The following is a 6,396-nucleotide window of genomic DNA, read 5'->3' as shown; positions in this document are numbered from 1 at the left end:
AGAGCTTTAGTTACAGTGTGACTGTCCACATGCTTTGATGGTAAAGCTTCCACCCATTTGCTAAACATGTCAACAAGATGCAGTCACAGAAGCAAAAACATTTTCAGATTTTATCGTAGAAACAGAAGCATTGTCATGTCGCCCCGCTATTTTCCCAGAATCATCCTTGCATCCAATCATTTGTTTAGCATTTTTCTGTCTTTCCCTACGATCATTTTCTTTCATCCAGCATTCCAGACATTCTTTATGTTTTCTCAAGATCAACAACTCTTAGTCTCCATCTGTTTTTTTCTCTTAATGTACTTTCTTTATGTTCAATTTCTCTTTGTACTCCTTTCAAAACAGTCAGTTTCAATGAACCACCCACAGGGAAAATACCACTTTTTACCGATTCATCCACACCATACACACTTTTTTCTCCATATTTAATTATCATACAGTCAAACATTTCACCCAGAGGAGGAGATTGTGTTCTGGAACCACGTAAACCCATTCTTCTTGAATTGGGTGGCTTATCCTCTTTAGACTGCAAACGTCTTTGCAGAATCCAACAAATCAGCTTTGTGGTCGCTCTGCCTCTTACTGCTCTAAGAGGGGCCTTTATTTCCGATAAAGGTCTTTAGGATTCTCTAAGGGTTTAGTTCCCTCAATGTAGAAAACCAAAACTCAAGAAAATACTTGCCTTATTTACCAATAAGGACTTTCACTAGGACTCTAACCTAGAAACCTGTGGTTCCTTTTTTTTCTCTTAACCCGGCTTGGGACTCGAACCCAAACATCTGGGAGGGACTCTACCCCACCCCTCTTTTATTTATTTATTTTATATATTTTTAAATTTTTATTTCCTCTGGGACTTTAACCCAACTTTTCCTTTTAATACTGCCAATCTCTATTCCCCAGCGTGAAAGGGGAATAGAGATCCTTTAAAACAGTGATGCCCAACCCCCGGGCAAGAAATAATTAAATATTTCCGTTTTATGTATTACTTGAGTCTGGAGGATCTATTGTTTTGAAAATCATTTAACCGGATTCTCTCGGTTACGTCTTGAGCGCCAACATTGAGCCCACAAGCAGCAAAATGAGTAAGAAACAGATCAGATGTCTTTGGAAAGTTTCTTTGCAAAGTGGAAAAGACCCAGAGAAGAGACAGGAAAATAGATTTACCCTGGTAGGTTATTCCCACATTCCAAGCCCGCTCTGCATAATGTGGTGACCAGCTCGTTAATGAGGCAATGAAGCTTCAACCTGCTTCGCCATGTAGAGACCAAGCACCCTGAGCATAAGCAACACTTATGCAACATAAGCCCACACAGTTTTCATAGAGACCAGGATCAACAGCAGCCGAAATGAGGATTAACAATCGCTTTAGAATTTTTAGGGAAAAACTCCGTTTCCACCAGAAGGCGATTGTGGAGAGGGAGGACCCACTAAGCCCCATGAAGATGACAAAAAACATGAGACGCCTTGAACGAGACTTCAGACCTGTGGCACACTTTTTTAGAAACTTGCCTGCTTTATTCAGCTGGCGCTCTGTGCACATGACTTTCTGTTTTTTCTGTGTCTACATGTGCACAGTGTGGTTTAGCTGGACCATTTCCTCCATCCTGCTCCTCTTGATTCTCCACCTTTCCATAAATTATCTAACTTCCAAAGGCTGGAGGATCCCGAGGAGCATCATACCCGACGTGTGAGCCAGGGGAACATCTAAAAGGCAACCCAGGTGTCTCCTCAAGAGGAGCCGTACAACTCTGGTCCCTAAGAGCTCGGATCTGGTGGAGCTGAGTAGAGTAGAAAACTGGAGGCCCATCTCTCTTAGCTCCACCATCCTGAGGCTCCTGTCTAAAATTCTCTGTGACAGACTGAGCGAAGCCTGCCCTGCCCACTCGTCACAGAAGGGCTTTACTAGGGGCGAGGGCTGTAGTAACCTGATGCTACTTGACGGTGTGGTGCAGAGGGCGGTTCGCCACAAGGAGACCCTCGCTGTGGTGTTTATTAATCTGGCGCGCGCGTTTGACTCAGTCTCACACCAGCACATTCGTGAGGTGCTGGAGCTGAGGAAGGTTGACGCTGGCATCTGCGACCTGACCAGCAACTCATACAAGCACGCCAGCTCCAGGGTACTCACCCACGGGGGGCGTACTCGGTCAATTACACTAAAGGTCGGAGTGAAACAGGGAGACCCAATGTCCCCTCTGCTTTTCAACCTCTGCCTGGACCCACTGCTCACATTTCTGGACCAGAGATACCCGACGTGTGAGCCAGGGGAACATCTAAAAGGCACAAGTGTCTTACAGATGTTCCACTTGGCTTTCGATTCTGCTCAGAAAACCCAGAAGGTTTTTGGAAACATGGCCGACATCCTTGAGAAGATAAAAAATCTGTGCATGTGGGTCCGGCCAGAGCTCACTGTAAAGATCTACGTGGGACTTTGGCTGGTTTTGATCTTCTCATGCGTGTTTCCATACCAGCTGCTGGGCTTTATCATAGGTGTTTCTGTAGGGATCAAGTTTTTCATCATTGACTTGATCTTTGAAAGAGAGAGGCGTTTTTTCCCTCAACGCTCTCGTTTCATTGGGACCTTGCAAAAGTGGCGATGTCGGCTAAGGAGAAGATAGCGGACCAAAGTGTGTCCCAGGTCTGTCAGGACGATGGCAACTGGTTTTGGAAAGGCGTTTCAACTGCAAGGAACAACAGGCGGATGTCTGTGGGAAAAGGTAAGAAATGAAGTCACACCTGACGTTACAGTTTCTCCAGCCCCTCCTCTTCAACATGATCAAGGAGCTTTTGGAGAGGAGCTAAAAATAATGAAAGATAAAGAAACAGAGTTAAATCTTGGCTTCACCTGAGTCAGTCGACCGTCGACGGCCTTTTCTACAGCGCCAAGGTGAACGGCGGGCTGGGGCTGCCCAAGCTGGAAAAGGTTATCCCAATTAGCCAGGTCAAAAGGTGGTGTAAGATGGTCCAATCTGGAGATGTCAAGTGCAGAGCTCTAGCCCCCTCACTGCTCCCCAAGTCGGAGATCGAAAAAAGGTGGGTAGCTGCCACTGGGGGGGAGGGGGAGGGAAGTCTTCTTGAAAGGCTAGCACAGACCAGCCCCATCGCGATTGGTAAGAGATGGAGGGACCTAGAGTATGAACGATGGTGCGGCCTTAAATGCCAGGGTCGCGGCCTCGCCACTTTCGCCAAAGACCCGGTCAGCAACAGCTGGCTGGGTGACCACTGGGGATTGCATGAATCTGACTATATTCTGGCTCTCCAACTTCGCTCCAGCACGGTTGGCACTGTGACCACTCTCAGCCGTTGGAGGCGCGGTAACACGAATTGCAGGGCCTGTGGCGAGGGGTGGGAGGGCATCATCCATGTTGTGAGCCAATGCAAGTCTTTCAAGAAGAACAGAATGGCCAACCACAATAACATCTGCGGTATGTTGGCTGTCATCGGTTGGACCCTTGGCTGGGATGTCAAGCGGGAGAAGAGGATCACCTGTCCTCACCTGGGAACCGCGGTGCCCGATCTGATCATGCTAAAGAACGGCAGAGGCCTGGTGGTTGACGTGGCCATCTGTTTTGAAATGAAACCCTCTACTCTGAGGCGTAGAGCCGAGTCCAAAGTCAACAAATACGAAAAGTTTGCACCCTTGGTTCGCAACATGTTTGGCCTGGCTAACGTTAAGACCTTCGGTTTCCCGCTGGGAGCCAGAGGAAAATGGTACGAAGGCAACTCTGATGTACTGAGGGAGATGGGTCTCCCCAGGTCCAGAACGAAGGCGATGGGCAAACTGTTCAGCGTGGCAGCCGTAAGGGTTCCCGAAGCTGCGGCAGCGGTTTAACACCCCCTACAACTTCTGGGCTAATTTACCCACCGACCTGCAGCTGAGGGAGCCCAGAAACACCTGGTGGAGCAGATGGATTGCCACGGCAAGGGCCCGATGGAGCACGGCCCGAAGGAGCATTTCTAATGCTCTTCTCTGTGCCAGAGAGAGGCGCTTTTTCCCTCAACGCTCTCGTTTCATTGGGACCTTGCAAAAGTGGTGATGTCGGCTAAGGAGAAGATAGCGGACCAAAGTGTGTCCCAGAACTTCCTGAATTGGCTTCACAATCATTTCGGAGTTTTCATGGAAAACCTCCGTTTCCACCCAATCACAATAGATCAAAGAAGTTCTAAAGATTTAATGTGTTGCGCTCCAACATTGAGCCCACACACTTTTCATAGAGACCAGGAGCAACAGCAGAAAAAATGAAGATCCGCGATCGCCTTAGAGCTTTTAAGGAAAAACTCCATTTCCACCCAAAGGCGATTGTGGAGAGGGAGGACCCACTAAGCCCCATAAAGATCACAAAGAACATGAGACGCCTTGAACGAGACTTCAGACCTGTGGCACACTTTTTTAGAAACTTGTCTGCTTTATCCAGCTGGCGCTCTGTGCACATGACTTTCTGTTTTTTCTGTGTCTACATGTGCACAGTGTGGTATAGCTGGACCATTCCCTCCATCCTGCTCCTCATGATTCTCCACCTTTCCATAAATTATCTAACTTCCAAAGGCTGGAGGATCCCGAGGAGCATCATACCCGACGTGTGTGAGCCGGGGAACATCTAAAAGGCAACCCAAATATCTTACAGATGTTCCACTTGGCTTTTGATTCTGCTCAGAAAACTCAGAAGGTTTTTGGAAACACGGCCGACATCCTTGAGAAGATAAAAAATCTGTGCATGTGGGTCCGGCCAGAGCTCACTGTAAAGATCTACGTGGGACTTTGGCTGGTTTTGATCTTCTCATGCGTGTTTCCATACCAGCTGCTGGGCTTTATCATAGGTGTTTCTGTAGGGATCAAGTTTTTCATCATTGACTTGATCTTTGAAAGGTTCCCGAAGCTGCGGCAGCGGTTTAACACCCCCTACAACTTCTGGGCTAATTTACCCACCGACCTGCAGCTGAGGGAGCTCAGAAACACCTTCCTGAGCCAGACGAGAAGAAAGTGGCGGCTGATACCACAGCACAAAGAGAGGAGCTTTTCACGAGGCTTTCAAACTTCCGGAGAGTGAGCGGGTACGGAGAAGATAATTGGACTATTACTTTCCTGGGAAGAAGTCGGACATAGTTGTCTCTCAATTCCCTCAGGATGATGAGAGCGACTGGTTTTGGAAAGGTGTTTCAACTGATGGAGTGGCCCTCCTGGGGACTCTCTTGTTCTGCTGGGGGACTTCAACGTTCACGTGGGCAATGACAGTGAGACCTGGTGGGGCGTGGTTGAGAGGAACGCTCACCCCCACCTCCCGATCTGAACTCGAGTGGTGTTCTGTTGTTGGACTTCTGTGCTCGTCACGGATTGTCCATAACGAACACCATGTTCAGGCTTAAGGGTGTCCATATGTGCTCTTGGCACCAGGACGCCCTAGGCCCCAGTTTGATGATCGACTTTGTTGTCGTTTCATTGGACCTGCGGCCGTATGTCTTGGACACTCGGGTGAAGAGAGGTGCAGAGCTGTCCACTCACCACTACCTGGTGATAAGTCGGCTCCGGTGGTGGGGGAGGAAGCCGGTCAGACCTGGCAGGCCCAAACGTGTTGTGAGGATCTGCTGGGAACGTCTGGCAGAATCCCCTGTGAGACGGAGCTTTAACTCCCATCTCCGGCAGAACTTTGAACAAGTTCCGGGGGAGATGGGGGACACTGAGTCTGAGTGGGCCATGTTCCATGCCTCCATTGTCAAGGCGGCTTATCGGAGCTATGGCCACAAGGTTGTCAGTGCCTGTCGCGGTGGCAACCCTCTAACCCGTTGGTGGACACCTTCGGTGAGGGATGCTGTCAGGCTGAAGAAGAAGTCCTATCAAGCCTTTGTGGCCTGTGGGACTCCGGAAGCAGCTGATGGGTACCAGTGGGTGAAGTGGCATGCGGCTCAGGTGGTTACTGAGGCAAAAACCTGGGTGTGAGAGGACTTTGGAGAGGCCATGGAGAAAGACTTCCGCACAGCTTCGAGGCGATTCTGGTGCACCATCCGGCATCTAAGGAGGGGCAAGCAGTACAGCACCATCACTGTTTATAGTGGGGATGGTGTGCTGCTGACCTCAACTTGGGACGTTGTGGGCCGGTGTGCAGAATACGTCGAAGACCTCCTCAATCCCACCAACATGAGAAAATAAAATAAAAGAAATAACCCATTCTTTTCTATGTGTCTGTCAAATGTTCTTTCAATGCTTGTTTGGTCTTTTCTATGTGTCTGTCAAATGTTCATTCAATGTCTCACGGCTAGTGACCAGTCGGGTCACCATCTACCAGTTCACTCGGTCCTCTGGGCTGGGGCTCGCCATCCAAGTTCTGGAGAGGATGATCTTGACCTGGAACAAGGCCAAAGTAAAGCATCTTAAAATACAGGATGCTAATATCAATAAAGCTT

The 6,396-nt window shown here is 48.8% G+C and overlaps 1 pseudogene; it reads left to right on the top strand.

The window, feature by feature from the left end:
* Positions 1-4,094: 4,094 nt before the first annotated feature.
* On the top strand, positions 4,095-5,932 carry LOC114153247 (GRAM domain-containing protein 4-like; annotated as a pseudogene).
* Positions 5,933-6,396: the final 464 nt, after the last annotated feature.

The sequence above is a fragment of the Xiphophorus couchianus genome, chromosome 11 (genome assembly GCF_001444195.1).
Source record: "Xiphophorus couchianus chromosome 11, X_couchianus-1.0, whole genome shotgun sequence".
NCBI lineage: Eukaryota > Metazoa > Chordata > Actinopteri > Cyprinodontiformes > Poeciliidae > Xiphophorus > Xiphophorus couchianus.
Note: the sequence above shows the minus strand (reverse complement) of the source record. Positions and strands in the feature narration are given on the sequence as shown.